This window comes from Chiloscyllium punctatum, chromosome 4 (assembly GCF_047496795.1).
Source record: "Chiloscyllium punctatum isolate Juve2018m chromosome 4, sChiPun1.3, whole genome shotgun sequence".
NCBI lineage: Eukaryota > Metazoa > Chordata > Chondrichthyes > Orectolobiformes > Hemiscylliidae > Chiloscyllium > Chiloscyllium punctatum.
In genome coordinates, this window is record NC_092742.1 from 131,346,622 (window position 1) to 131,363,385 (window position 16,764).

A 16,764-nucleotide genomic window follows, 5' to 3' on the forward strand; every position below is an offset into this window, starting at 1 on the left:
CTTTGACTTACGTCTTTAAAGCTTTGTCTATGCCTATCAACTGAACGCTTGTGTTTGTCCCTCTCAGCTGATAGTGTGGTCAGTAACACGAGGAAGCTCCTCGAGTATTATTGCAAAGGAGCGGGCATTGAACTTGCACCAGAGGATGAGGGGTGACCTTATAGAGGTTTGCAAAATCATGAGCGGCTTGGATAGAGTAAATAGACAAAGCATTTTCCCTGGGGTCGGGGAGTCCAGAACTAGAAGACATAGGTTTAGAATGAGAGGGAAAAGATATAACACAGACCTAAGGGGCAACGTTTTCACACAGTGTAGTATGTGTATGGAATGAGCTGCCGGAGGAAGTGGAGGAGGCTGGTACAATTGCAACATTTAAGAGACATTTGGATCTGTTTATGAATAGGAAGGGTTTGGGATATGAGCCGGGTGCTGGCAGTTGGGACGAGATAAAGTTGGGCTATCTGGCCGGTGGAGACAGGTTGGACAGGAAAGTCTGTTTCCATGCTGTACATCCCTATGACTCTATGAAGCTCTTCTGACTGACTCCTGTTATTCAAACTTTAGGGGAGGAGTTGAGGATGGTTTACTGGAGTTTGTGCTGTGAGCTGCCCCAGCCATTCAGGGAGATTTGGTGACCCAACTCTGGATGGAGCATGAGGACTGTAGTTTCAGTATCTGAGTCTCTAACATGAACAACAAATGGAGCAGAGGCTGCAGAGTGTGGAACCTCTGAAACCAGGGCGCGAGTCTGTGTCGGGAAAGGGATCTGCCAAATCTGTCTGTGCCTGAACGAGGACACACACACCTGCCACCCTTGCACACACATGTACACACACACAGACGCTCTTTCTCTCACACACACACTCACACATACACGCTCTTTTTCTCACACACAGACACAGCCACGCTCTCTCTCTCACTTTTCCCCCACCCCTGCGCACACATACCCCGCATTTTCACATGCACACACACATAAATCTGTGAGATGAATTTGAATTAGCAGACTTGTATTTGCAAATGCATTGTATTTTGTTTATCAAAAAAACATGCATTTTGTAGGCAGTCTGTCAATGTGGCATTTTATAAAGTCCTGCCTTGGAAGTAAAACTCATCTGATTCCATAGTATAACACAGACAGACTCCAAACAAAACCGTTCCTGGTTTTGTTCCGGGGAGGTCATATCTTCGCAAACATAATAGATTTATTTGCTGAAGCGAAAATTGATAGTGAGAAAAAGGCTGTAGATGTTATATAATGGAAGGGAGTTTCTCACAGGGTTTAGTGCTGGGACCGCTTTTGTTTATGATACACATAAATGAACTAAAGGAAGGTAAAGGTGGTCTGATTAATACGTTTGCAGATGGTACTACGATTGGTGGAGTCGCAGAAAGTGAATTGGACTGTCAGATAATGTCAGATAATGCAGCAGAAAATACATTGATTGGAGAGTTGTGCAGTGAAATGGCAAATAGAGTTCACTCTGGACAAATGTGAAATGATGCGTTTTGGAAGATCCAATTCAAGAGTGAACTATAGGGTAAATCGAAAAATCCCTGGGCAAAATTGATTAACTGAGAGATCTGGGTGTTCAGGTCCATTGTTCCTTAGAGGGGTAGGTCAATAGAGTGGTCAAGAAGGCATACAGCATACTTTGCTTACTGCATTCCACCATTATAAGAAGAGAAGAAAAGGGATAGTGGAGAAAGACAGACCAGTCAACTTGTCATCCACAGGAGGGAATCTGTTGGAATCTATTGGGTACAAGAGATAACAGGTCATGTTACAGTTGCGTACGGCTTTGGTTCGACAACATTTGGAATATTTCGTACAGTTCTAATCGCCACCTTACCAAAAGGATGTGGATGCTTTGGAGAGAGTGCAGAGTAGTTTCACAAGGATGTTGCCTGGTATCGGAGGGAACTAGGTATGAAGAGACGTTTGGTAGATTAGGATTATTTTCATTAGACTGACGGAAGTTCGGGGGACCTGATTGAGTTCTCCAAAATCATGAGAGCTACAGAAAAGGTGGATAGCAAAACGCTTACTCCCAGAATGGGGTACTCAGTTCCTAGAGGTCAGGAATTCAAGATGACAGGGGAAAGGTTTATGGGAGATATGTTCAGAAAGGTCTTTACACAGAGACTGGCAGATGCCTGAAACGCACTGCCTGCAGAGGTGGTAGACGTGGTCACGATAGCGACATTTAATATGTATCTAGACAGATACATTTGTGGGTAAGAAGCAGAGGGATACAGGTCCTTCGAAAATAGGTGACAGGTTTAGATAGAGGATCTGGATCAGTGCAGGCTTGGACGACCGAAGGGAGTGTTCCTGTGCTGGATGTTGTTTTGTCCTTCGTAAATACTGGCGAAAATGTCTGTCCACATTTAAAAGGAAAATTAAAACAAGGCCAAATGTGGCACAGTGAATGTGTGGACTGGATAATTTATTGTAGAGGACAAAAAATTGACAGGGAGGCGAAACTGTTACATTATTTCTGCCTTCACAGACAAAGATCCAGAAAATCTTCCAGAAATACCATAGGACTTTTGTAACTAAACGCTAAAATCATTCATACTAGTGACGTGGTGGTATATGACAACATACCTGGATTGAGGATTGATACGTCTGACAGACCAGATGTACTTCATACTGCAATTTCAGAGAAATCAGCAATACATAGATGGATTGTATTGTGGATGACTGTATTTATCTGTATTCCATTTGAAAGGATATAAATGCATTCCAACGATTTTAGAAGGGAAGAAGAGGGAGAGTGGAAAAATACAGACCAGTTTACTTGTCATCCGCAGGAAGTAATCTTTTGCAATATATCAGAAAGAATGTGATACTGGACACTGAGAAATTAATAGCAAACTTCAAGAGAACTATTCGGCATTTATGAAAGAGAAGTTATAATTTACAAACGTTTTATTTGAAGATATATCTTGTAGACATAAACATAGGGAAGCTCTGGATTCTATATAGTCAGATATTCAGGAGGATTTTTAATCAGCACACACAGTAAGTTAGCAGAAAACATTAATGCAAAGGGTATTGGAAGGAACATATGCAAACTGGGAAGGTAAAAGTTAAATTTGCCTTAATTTAAAGGGAATCCGAATACAGACGATGAAAGGTCAACTAGACACAAAGCGTTAACTTGTTCTCTCTTTATGGATGCTACCTGACTCACTGTGATGTCTAGCATGTGTTAGTTTCAGGACAGATTCCAGCTTCTGCAGTAATTTGCTCTGACTATCAGTAAAAACGTTCTGTACTAGTTACACAGCATGCTGGTGAGACTGTACCTGGAGTATTGTATACAATTTTGATGTCTTGATCTAAATAAAATATACTGATCCCATATACTGAATGGACATTCTCCAGATTAATCCCTCAGATAGCAAGGCTTTCTGCAGACGAAACTTGGCGTGAGATCAAGGCGGGAATCTGTTTTTGAAGCTGGTGAACATTGATAAATTGATACATGAGAGCTTCATGGCTGTTTTACTTGGGAGAAGGAGGACGCAGGGACAGAATTCGAGAAGATGGACTGAGAAGCTCTTGAGCAGATTGATGTAAGATGTGGACAGGGATTGATAGTTTTGGCTGGTATAAAATTGGACACGTTCCTAGGTCCAGATCAGTTACATCTCAGGCTGCTGTTGGAGACAAGGGATGAAAGGCGCTGATGCAAATGCTTAAACACAATCAGGTCACATCTAAGGTGCAGAGGACTGGAGAACACCCTTTATGGGAAGGGTTGTAGAGATTGACCAGGGAACTACAGTTCAGTGAGTATCAGATCAGTGTTCGAGAAACTATTGCAGAAAATACGTGGTTGTCGAAGACTGTTAGAGTGTCAGTGCTTTGTCCGTTATTATTTGTGGTATTTATAAATGACATAGATGTGAATATGAACGGGAATGGGGTGAGTGTAATAATTCGAGTTTGTTTTTGACACATAGATTACTCGGGTGGTTGGCAGTAAGGAGGAAGTTCCTACGTTGCTGGAACACACAGACGGAATGGTAAGATGGGCAGATCAATGGCAGATGGAATATAACCCTGACAAATCTGAGGTGATGCACTTTGGAAGAAGGAACCAGACAGGGGAGGACTTAATAAATTGCAGCAGACTCGGAAGTTCAGAGGGTGCTTCTCCACACATGCCTGAATGTGGCGGGACTGTGTAATAGATTAGTTAAGAAGTAATTGGAGACAGTAGGCATACCATCTACTAATCGAGGTCTAGATTACAGAGCTAGATAGCACTTTGTTTCGGCCAAGATGGAATACTGTGTGCAGTTCAGGGATCCATATTACAGGAAAGATGCGATTGCACTTAAAGTGGTGCAGAGGAGATTCACCAGGATGTTCCCTGGAATAGAGTATATCACCTATGGAGAGAGGCTGGATATGTTCGGGTTGTTTACTTTGGAGCAGAGGAGACTGAGGGGAACGTGATTCGGAAGGGTAAGATTACGAAGGGCATGGACAGGGTGGATAGACAGAAGCGGTTCCTTTTAGTAATAGGTTCAAGAACAAAATAAAGGTTTGAGGTTTAGAAAGGATTTCAGGATGGTTTTTCACCCAGAGGATGCTGGTGTCTGGAATGCACTTTTGAGAGGGCAGTTGTTGTAGGTCATATCACAGCCCGTTAAAAGGTACGTGGTCAAGCACTTGAAGTGTCGTAACACTCACGTCTATGGGCCTGATGTATGAAAGTGGGACTAATGTAGATTGTACTGTATTTCTGACTCTACAGTGAATGCTTCTGTGATTGTATGGCTGTGGAAGTCAATCACTGAACAGCTTAAGACAGGAAATGATGGGTTTATGAAGGGTACATACCAAATGTGAAATGTAAAGGATTCTCAATATACAGTATACCAAGGTGAAATGTTAGAGAAGATCATTGTGGCTTACTTGCAGGCTGAAACCAGTGAATGGAGAACAGGAAATTGGGAGGACTATGAAGCAACCACTTCTGTTCTGCCTTCACAAAAGAAAACATTTCAAAAAGTAAATTCCAAGCACTTCTCAGTCTACTGAGACAAAGTAAATTGAATCAAATCTGTACGTAAGCAGTTTTGGAGAAATTATTTTGACTGAAATCTGATAAATCCCCATGACCTACTAATCTTCTCATTGACTACTAAGGGAGGTGGCCAAGGTAATAATTAATACTCTGTCTATCCTCTTCCAAAAGCTTGATGATTCTGGAGCTGAATTCACAGCTTGACTGCAACAAATAGAACTGCGGTATTTCTAATGGAGGCAGGGAATCACATTCTGTTCAACACCAAAAAGCATTCTGGCAATACAAGAGTCTACTAGAAAGGACGCATTGACAGGGAACTTTGTAAATTACATTAATGTAAAAGTACTGAACAAAGATAAAGTCATCGCCGATCTATTAAAGGCCAATCATATTTGAGAAACTGGGAAATAAATTATGGTGTAGCAATGGATGCAGTGAATTTGGATTATCAGTAACATTTTTGAAGAAGTCCCAAGCCGAGTTTTGTGACAATGCTACCCCTTTAACAAATTTATTCTGACTTGTTTTATATTTCCTGGATGTCCTAAAAGCAACGAATCCAAAAAGTCTGGGTTTGACTTCTTGGGAATGCTTTCAAGTCTAAAAGAAAAGCACGCATGGTGAGGAGCAAGGTATCATAGGTCTGGTCATGTACAATGAGACAAGAATAATTATTCACATCATAGTGAAGGAGTGACCACAGTATGGTTGAATTTAGAATATAGATGGAGAGTGGGAAGATGAAATCCAATAACAGGTTCCTGTGCTTCAGCAAGGGAGACTACAATACAATGAAGGAGGAGTTGGCTAAAGTCGCCTCGAAACAAATACTTCATGATGGGAGAGTTGACAAGCAGTGGAGAATTTTCAAAGGAGATTTTTAGTTTCCGTGGCAAAAGTATATTCCACTGAAAAGGAAAGTTTCTCAGAAAATTGGTAATCTGTCATTTATGTCTAAGGAAATAAGGGACGCTATCAAAGTGAAAGAGAAGGAATGCGAAGTGTCCAAGAACAGCAGAAACCCAGAAGATTAGGGAAAACTTTAAAGGTCGACAGAAAACCACCAAATTTACTATAAAGAAAAGTATGACAGAACACGAGAGCAAAAACAAAACAAGTACGGAATATAAAGATAGACAGATGATGGTATATGGGTTAAGTATATAAAATGGAAAAACATGGCTCAAGTACATGTTGGTCCTTCAGAGGATGGGGAGGGTCATTTAGTTATAGGATATAACGAAATGGCCGAGGCATTCAACAGGTGTTTTGTATCTGCCATCATAGTGGAGGACACGAATAGCATGCTAGTAATTGACAAAGAGTCGAAGGTAGGTGAGGACCTTGGAAACAATCACCATTATTGAAGAGATAGTGTTGGGCAAGCTAACTGAACTGAGGGTAGGCAAGTCTCCTGGCCCTGATGGAATGCACCCCAGGGTTCTAGAAGAGATAGGAGGAGAAATAGCAAATGCAATTGTGACAATTTTCTAAAATTTGCTAAACTCTAGGGCAATCCCAGCAGATTGGAAAATAGCAAATGTGACGATACTGTTTAAAAAGGGAAGTAAACAAAATATGGGGAATTATATAACAGTTAGCTTTTCCTGTGTAGTGGGGAAACTGCTTGAGTGTATTATCAAGGAAGAAATAGCAAGGCATTTCGATAGAAATCGTCCCATTGCGCGGATGCAGAATGAGTTCATGAAGAATATGTCTTTAAAAAGTCTTTTGGAAATCCATGGCGACAATACGAGCGAAAAGGACAACGAGACCCCAGTGGCTATGTGTACCTAGAATTACAAAAGGTCTTCAATTAGTTGCCGCACAAGAAGCTGCTGCATAAGAAAAAGGGGAATGGCGTTGCCGGTAAAATATCAGCACAGAGGATTGCTTGACTAACAGGAAGCAAATTGTGAGTGTAATGTGTGATATTCTGGCTGGCAACAAATACCAATGTGTGGTGCATAAGGGATCAGTGTTGGGGCGACAATTATTCACATTTTATACGGATGATTTGGAGTGGAGAGAACGTGTAGTGTGTCAAGATTTGCAGATGACACGAAGATGCGCTTCATAGCAAAACATGTAGAGAACTGTGAGATTTCGTGGATTAACATACATACTTTGAGTGAGTGGGTAAAGGTCTGGCAGATGGAATACAATGTTGATAAATATTATGTGATCCATTTTGTTGGGAGTGGCAGTAAAAGGGATTACTACTTAAATGGTAAAACGTTGGAGCATGCTGTTATACAGACGGACCTGCGTGTCCATGTGCATGAATTACAGAAGGTTGGTCTGCAGGCACAGCGATTACTGAGGAAAGCAATTGGAATGTTGTCCTTCATTGCTGAAGGGATTGAAGTTATAAGCAGGGAGGTTATGTTGCAGCTGTCCAGGGTGCTGGTGAGGCCACACCTGGAGCAGTGCATGGAGTTTTGGTCTCGTTATTTCAGGAAGGGTATACTGGCCATGGAGGGGGTGCAGAGGTGGTTTATTCGGATGATTCCAGAGGTGTGGGGTTTGGCTTATGAGATGTGACATAGCATACTCGAAATATATTAATTGTAATTTAGAAGAATGAGGGGATGATCTTATAGAAACATATAAAATTATGCAGGGAGTAGATAAGATAGAAGTAGAGATTATGTTTCCACTGGCAGGTGAAGGTAGGACAAGAGGGAATGGCGTCAATATTAGAGGGAGTAGATTTAGGATTGAATTGAGAAGGAACCTCTTCACCCAGAGGTTTGTAATATCAGCAATTCCCTGCCCAGTTAAGTAATTGATAATACGACAGTAAACGGTTTTAAAACTAAGGTAGATACTTTTTGAACAGTGAAGTAAATAGGGGATACGGTGAGAGCGCGAGAAAGTAGATCAGAGTCCAAAAGTAGATCAGTCATGAACTTATTGAATGGCAGGGGACCAAACGGCCTACTCCTGCTTCTAGTTCTTCTGTTCGTCTGTTCTTATGAAAGGGGAGTGGCCAGTTATCCCAGTTCTGTTCCTCTGCTTTGGTTTGTTTGGTCTGATTTCTGCAGTCTGGCTGTTTACTTAAAGCAGGCAGCCAGTTGTGAAGCAACCAGACCCAAAGAAGCAGGTCCATGTTGTTCCTCCCTCTCTCTGACATCTCTCCTGTAAGAAACTTGGTTTGATTTTTTTTTTCCTTTCAGTTTTGCTATGGGGTTTTTATGGGGATTATATCAACTACTTGGAACACCATCATTAAGTTGGCATAATCTGTTGGGTTTTCGGATAGGTTAAGTTATTCTATATTGTATCCTCTTGTGCTTGTGTCTCACTCAGTAATCTTGCAAATATATTCTGGTTTGCTTAAAACTAAGTGATATGACCAGCTGCATCACTCCTGGCCTATCCCCCTTACACTTGCTTAAGTCAATGAGCAAAAGATTGATCAGCACTACTTCCTTGAAATGATTTGAGGGGGTCTGTCCTGGCCCATAACAGTGTGTAACAGCCAGACCTAATATACTGGCATGGGTTGAGAATAGGAGAGTGGACAGGAAAAAGGGAATCCGCATAAACCTTTCTATATGTTTTGCAGTAGAAAGCAATGACGAGCGGGATAATTCAGGCATTGATATTTGGGCCTCATCTATTTAGAAAACAGATCAAACATTTGTTCATGGGTTTTAAATATAATCTTTCCAAATCAGCTGATTGTACCAAACTGAGATTGTGAGTGGATGGGAAGGATGTAAAGAAGTTCCAAGGTGATGCAGACAAGTGAACTAAATGGTAAAATATGTGTGAGCTGAAAAACAATGTGCATAGACGTAACATTGAGCAATTTGGCTGCAAAAATAGACGAACAGGGTAGCATTTCAAATTAAGGTAAAAAAGTTGCTGCATGAAGATACTTATGCGCATACTTTTGTTGACTTCTTCACCAAACTCCAAGTTCCGTGCTGGGCAGTGAGTTCTGAAGCTAGAAGTTAATACTGGGTTTGATAATGGCACACTAACCAGTATACATAAACCCACCAAGTGCTGAGCTGTGTCATTGAAAAGGATCTCAATTTCCTTGTACACCATTCACAGAAAGCAATCCTGCTGCAAAAGAGAGCAGGTAGGAAGATAAATGATGTGTTGACCTTCATTTCCGGGGGATTTGAGTCCAGTTGTGTCTTACTGCAGCTATGCAGGGCCTTGGTGAGCTCCCATTTCGAACATTGTGCTTTATTCTGTGTAGTTTTGGTCTCCTTACCTAACAAGGGACCAACTTGATATTGAGGGAAAGCAGCAAAGGATGACCAGACTGATCTCTGGGCTGACAGGATTGTTGTAGGAGCAGAGTTTGACGCGACTGGGCCTGTATTCCGTGGAGTTTAGGAAAATGGGTGGAGACCTCAGTGAAATATTTAAAACTCTGACAGGGTTAAACAGATTGTCAACAGGGATGATAATTCCTCTGGCTGGGACGTCTAAAACAAGGGGCACAGTATTAGGTACAGGCAAGCCACTTTGAAATGAGATGAGAATAAATGTCTGTACTCGCAGAATGGTGACCTAAGACTGCGTACACCAAGTCACTGAATATAAATAAGGATTTCTAGACACTAAAGGGGTGAAGTTGCAGCAGGCTTTTGGTGTGGACGTACAGGATCAGCCATTATTATATTGAAAGGGCGAGCAAAATTGACCAAAGTTCCTACTTCATATTTTTCTGATATATGATCACTTCAAAGGATATACTGTACATAGTGTTAGGGAAAAGCTAATTGAAAAGTTGTTTGGCCAAACCCTATAGTGGGGAAGGCCCAGTGTGTTGAAAGGCCGACTCATTTCGTGATGTTTCTGTGCAGTCTGTGGGAAAGCTCAGTTAATGTTGCCATAAGCTCTCAGATGTAAGGAAGGAGGTCACTGCAGTGTCGACAGGACTGTGCTACCTATTCCCTTTTCTGAGACAGAGGCTGGTGCCGAGTGTTACTTCATTTTTATCCTTTAAGACCTCGGAGAAGTTTGAGATAACGGCCTTGCATGGCCACTTTCAGAGACCATTGAAGAGTTTACCCCAAGTCTGTACATCTGGAGTCACTTTTTGGCTCGACCAGGAAAGCACGGGAGATTCATTTCCTGAATGTACATTCTGGAAGGAAATTTAAGTTGATAATGGACATGCGCTTCAAGGTCAATATTACTGGCACCAGATATTAGATCTCGATATTTTATTAATTATATCTAACTTCCACCAGCTGCCAGAGTACTATTTTGGTCTGGATTAGTAATCCAGTGACATTTCCACAGCAATACCGTCTCCACATGGGGCCTATCGGACACAGCACTGTGCACGATATTTCTGTGCTGGTCGATAGCTCCGTCAAAGGAATTACCACCAATCTGATTATCGTGATCGGGCTGAGCTGGTGTTAATTGGTCAGATTGTAATTATTGTCCTCTTAGGGATGGGGCACTTTTGGGTAATTTTCCGCATTGGCAGGGAGATGTCAGAGTTGGAGCTGGAATGAAACAGCTTCTACAGAGATACGGCATGTTGTGCAGCACAAGTCTTTAGTTCTATTCCTGCAGGAATGGTGTCAGGGCCCATTCCCTTTGTCGTATCTACTGATTTCAGCTGTTTCTTCATGTTACGTGCAGCGAATTGAATTGTTTGAAGACTGGCATCTGTGATTCTGTCGGGATGATCCAAGCAACACTTCTGGGCTGAGGATGGCTGATACACTGCATCATTGTCTTTTACACTGATGAGCAGGAAGGTTCACTTTTTTTCGGGGAATGGTAAAGCCATAGCCGAGTGTTGTTGCTGCTGATGTGTTAGTCTCACAACCACAGTAATATTCTGGTGACCTGAGTTCGAATCCTGGTACAGTACACGATGGAATTCAAATCCAATAATTGTTTGGGATTAAGTGTCAAATGATGATATGTAATGAATTGCTGATTGTGGGAAAAATCGATTTGGTTTATTGATGTCCTTTCAGGAAGGAAACTGCTCTGGCCCACATGTAACTCCACACACACAGCAATGTCATTGACTGTTAACAGTCCTCTGGGCAATAAATAGTCAGCGACGCCCTAATCCCAATGAACATTATTTTCAAATAATATTTGTGGAGTCCATTTCTCTCGTTCGTTGTTCCATGGTTCGACCATATTTCTGACTGGATGTGGCAGGACTGCAGAGCTTCGATTAGACCTGTTTGCTTTGTAATCATGTTGCCCTCTTTATCAGATATTAGTCCTGCTGTTTGGAATGAAAATACAGTAGTCAGTGTGATAGCTTTAAGTTGATTATCATCAGTTTTAGGTACACATGTTTCTAACATTGGTATATTCTATTCAATGAAACTTTGGTCCAATAATGGGAAAGGTTAGACTGGGCAAAACGTTTCCGGTTGTAACTGAATACAATTCTCCTTCTATGCAACTGTGATGTACAGTACCACATGAATTTCCAGGTTTGAGCTGCCCTGCAGTGCAATTCAGCAGTCTATCCCCCAGTTCACACCGAGACCCATTCACCCATCACCCCGTGATCTACCCTGTTGATTGATGTGGTAACACTTCCATTTTAATATTCTCATTCCTCTGAGTTTTTGTCCATGGTGTCGCACCTCTTATTTGTCGTGTTTTAGAAAATGCCTAAATATTTTCTGTGGGGCAACACCGTGGCTCAGTGAATCGTGTTGCTGCCTCACAGCGCTGGGACCCAGGTCCGATTCCATCCGCTGGCAACTATCTTGCACATTTTCCCTGTGTCTGTGTGAGTTTTATTTTTTCCGCAAGCTCTGGTTCCCACCCACAATGCAAAAATGTGCAGATTACTGGCCTTGCTGAACTGCCGAGAGTGTTCCAGAATGTGCAGGTTAGGTTCATTAATATGGTGTAAATATAGGAGAGGGGAATAGGTCTGGTTGGTTTAGTCTTCAGAGGATCAGTGTGGACTTGTTGGGCCGAAGGGCCTGTTTCCACACGGTAACGATTCCAATTCTAATATTCATCTGAATCTTTTCCATCCCGCCGTGCAACTTTTGGTTTTAATATTGTAACTCTTTATCTCCGTTTCTCTCCATGGCCTTGATTAAGAACTTTGTAGTATCAATCTTATGTAATTTCAGAACCAATGAATTTGTACATCTTGCGTTATTGTTCACTTCCCAGTGTATGGTGCTACATGTTGGACAGGGTGTTTGAGCAACTTTGACACACGTCTTTCAAGCTGTTCAAAACCAGAAATTGCGAGAGAAACTCAGCAGATCTGGCATCATCAGTGGCGACAGAGAAACGAAACAGAGGTAGTATTTCATGTCCAACTTGACCCTTGTACAGAACTGAAAATAACGTTTTAATCCCTTGACAAAAGTGGACGAGGGATGATGGGAAACAGAGCATGTGGAGATGCAATGTCACAGAGGAGGGGCTTTTGATTGTGGTAAAAGAGAAGCAGATGGAGATTGGGTGTATATTAAAGTGTGAATGGGAAAAGTGGTTTCTCTATACTGAGTGCAATATAAACAAGACATAGACAAGGTCATCGGGAAACCAGGAAGCAGAATGTATGTAAAATGGAGAACAGCCATAATGGGTTCAAACTGTGAAGTTATGGAAATGAATGTTAACTCCTACGGGCTGTAACATACAATCCGTACAGTGAGGTGTGACTCGAGCTTGGGTTGTGCTTCATTGGAACATTGCAGCAGCTCAGGACCAAAATGTCAGCATGAGAGCAAGGAAGGTTATTGAAATGGGAAGCAGTGAGAAAGTCAAGGTTATTCTTCCAGACAGAGTGGGAATGCTCCTCAGTGCAGTCTCTGTTTGGTCTCACCAGTATAAAGGAGACTGCATTGTGAGCAGCAATGACAGGAGACTAGATTGAAAGAGTACAACTGAAGTTCTTTGATCATGTCTACCTTCCCTGCAGTAGCATCAAGCTCTGTGTATGCTGCCACATTGCCTCTGGTCTCAGTATGGTTCGACCTCTCCATGTATGCTGTTTTACACATCCCACTCACATCTAACTCCGGAAAGTTTCCTTCTTGGAGTAAACTTTATTGTAAACACCTCTTCCCCTTTGCACTGAATAATCCAAAATTCAAAAAAGTATTCTCAGCCTTCATCTCACTGTGCTATAGGCAACTGCACGCTGACCGTGTGGTATAACAATTCCCTTTCTTACATAGCTCTGGCCAGAGAAACGTTTTCACTGTAGTGATCATCTCCCATTTAGACAAAGGAATTTATTTTCTTGACGTCATATTGACACCAGTAAGAGTTCACGCTGTCTTAGTATTGTAACATGGAGAAAAACAAATCACAGTATGAAGTTTGGGCAGAATGTTCTTTACCTGTCATATTTTTTTAATATTGTTTCAAATTTGCAATGCTATTAGTGAATGCTTGTTCTTGAAGTTAGTATCAAATGGAATGCAGGATGTTGAGAGGCGACGTTCTGGAAGTTAATAATAAAATCATGGGAGGCTTGGATAGGGTGAATTGCCAGGGGATTTTCCACACGATAGGGGAGTCCGACCACATAGGATACAGCTTTAAGATGAAAAGGGGAAGATTTAACAGAGACAAAACGGCAACTTTTTCATGCAGAGGTGTATGTATGGAATGAGCTGCCAGATGAGCTGCTAGATGCAAGTACAGTGACAACATTTAAATTACATTTGGACAAACATATGAATGGGAAGCATTTACAGGCATGTGGACCAAATGCAATCAGATGAGACTAGTTTAGTTTGGAAAACCGGGTCAGCATGGACAGGTCGGTTGAAATGTTTGTGCGCAATATGACTGTATGAATCTAGAAAGCGAGGGAGAAAGCAACAAATAGACAGAAAAACGATGAAAACATATGATGTAAATAAATTGGGAAGAAATATAAAAACAAGCATCACAAGTTTTTTCAGTGTGTATATAAAATGTTGAAGACGAGTGTGTGACTTTTGGTAGAAAGAAAGTCAGGAAAGTAAATTGAGGGCATTCGGAGGGTGTGACTGGTGAAGTGGCTACAGGGAACTGGGAGATAATTTACACCAGTATTTGACATCAATCCTCACAGGAGAAAGCACTGTAAGTACTTCAAAATCATCAAGAAAATGGTAATAGGAGTGTTCTCGAACTGTCTCTAACTAACGTTTTTCACAATAGGTAAGACTAAGGATAGGCAGGTCAGCAGTAATTCATAATTGGTTTTAAAAGAAGTTGTTACAGAGTGACTGGTGCCACTGTGTGAAATATTTCATAACTCTCTCGATTACAGAAGTGTTCCAGCGAAACTCGTGAAGTTCCAAAATGGCGCCTGTTTTAAAGGATGGAGCAAGACACAAAGCAGAAACCATTTAGCCTAGCCATTCTTGCTGGGAATCTACGACAGTCTGTTATTAAGGAAGGAATTACAGGGTATTTAGAAAAGCGTCAGGCAGAGTCAGCATGGTTCTGTTAAAGGGAAACTATATTTTCGCTTGTAAAATCATGCAAAGTTTTTTTCGGGAGATCCCTGAGAATGTAACAAGCGGACTTGATAAAGGGGAACTGGTAGACATGAGGTTTTCCAGAGATTTTCCACAAGGTATCACAAAGTAAAGGGTCTTCCACCAGACAGATACTCATAGTATGATGGATAATATATTAGCATGGGATGACGAATGGTTAGCACATAGAACTTGGAGAGTCAGGATTTATCGATCTTTATGATAAAGACATATCTACTGGAGTAGCACCAATATCAGTCCAATGGCTTCAGTTATTTGCATCTATACTGCGAGGCTGAATGAGGGAGCTGAGTGCAATACACATCCGAGTTTGAGGATGACACTGACACCCAAAAGACAGGCTGTTGTTTAATGAAGAGGAGTCCTAACAAAGGAGCAGTACAAAGGGATTGGAGTGTTCCTGTGCATCAAACATAAAGTCAGCATGCTGTTGCAGAAAGTAACTAGATTGCTACATTAAGCCGGTTTCTGGGATGAAAGAGGTGAATTTTTTTAGGATATCTAAAATGGTGAGGCATTTAATCATTGTTCTTGAAATGAATGACCTTGACATTTCTGAAATGGATAAGATACAGAGGGGGCTTGACAAGGTATTTGTTGAGAATGTGCTTCCACATCTGAGCAGAGTGTCTCACTCCGGGACACTGATACAGAATAATAGATATCGATTTCAAACTGAGATGTAAAGAAATGTCATCTTTCAGAAGATAGCGAATGTCTGGAATTCCTGAACCCAGAGAGTTGTGGAAGGTTGGTCACTGAATGTATTTATACAGAGGGTGGATGGGTTTCGGACATATAAGCGAGTTGAGAGTTACGAGGGGGTAGCAGAAAAGTGGAGCTGAGCCAGCCTGGAATCTACATTTTCGAAAAAAGACCTAACCATCGGAATAGCCTCGATCTGCTCCTGTGTAGCAGGTCGAAGGGCTGAATGGAACATCAGAACACAGGGCTGAGGGATACAAGTGGGCCATTCGGCCCTTTGACACTACTCCACCAGTAATGTGGGTTATGGTTCATCTCACTGTGCTCTCAGCTGATCTTTTCTCTCCATGCGTCATTATCCTTGATACACATGTCGATGGAAAATCAGACGAAGCCAGCCTCGATATAATATAAAGATTCAGCCATCACAAACTTCTGGGAAAGAGAATTCCCACTTGAATAAATGCCCACTCTGTGAATTCTCCTCACTCCGGTTTTGACTGTGGTTGGAGGGTGCCACTGTTACCTTTTCCAGTATCACTCCTCCACTTTTCGCAACAAATTAAAACGTAACCAGGTTGGAGGTATGGCCGATGATAAAGTTCTCAGACTGGGTCAGGTTTAGTGATAGCAACAGGTCAGGCAGATTTCTTTAGTCAGCCACATATAACTAATGGAAATAACGGATGCACATGGTCGATCTGCGGTTAGCATTGCTGCCTCATATCACCAAGGAGCTGGGTTCAATTGCAACCTTCAATTCTCCCCGTGTCTGTGTGTGTCTCCTAAAGGTGATCCAGTTTCCTCCCACAATCCAAAGATGTACAGGTTAGAGTTAATTGGCCATGCTCAATTGCCCTTAGTGCTCAGGGATGTGTAGGTTTGGTGGTTTCATCATGGAAAATGCAGGATTACATGGTTAGGCAGGGGGATAGGTCTGGGTGGGATGCAGTTCAATTGGCCAAGGTGGACTCAAGGGACAGAATGTCCTGCTTCTACACTGTAGAGGTTCTACGGCAATAACAAGTTTGGACTAGACAATCACCCAGTGGGTATCTATCTGATTCTGCTCCTCAAGGTCTTGCATATTTCAATAATATCACCTCTCATTCCAAGAATAATCTGTTAAAGCCTCTATACTATAAAGTTAAAAATCACACAACACCAGGTTATAGTCCAACAAGTTTAATTGGAAGCACACTAGCTTTCGGAGCGACTCGCCTTCATCAGGTGATAGTGGAGGGCTCGATCGTAACACAGAATTTATAGCAGAAATTTACAGTGTGATATAACTGAAATTATACATTGAAACATTGATTGTCTGTTCAGCCTTTCATCAATAAGAATACAGTGATAGTTTCACTTCTTTCATGTGTAAATCACAAAACCGTTTTTTGGAAATTGCATTCTCAGGTTAGCTGTTAACAATTGTGATAGCTAGACATCAATTTCAACATATTGTCTAGCTATCACCATTGTCAACAGCTAACCCGAGACTGAAACTTCAAAAAAAAGGTTTTGTG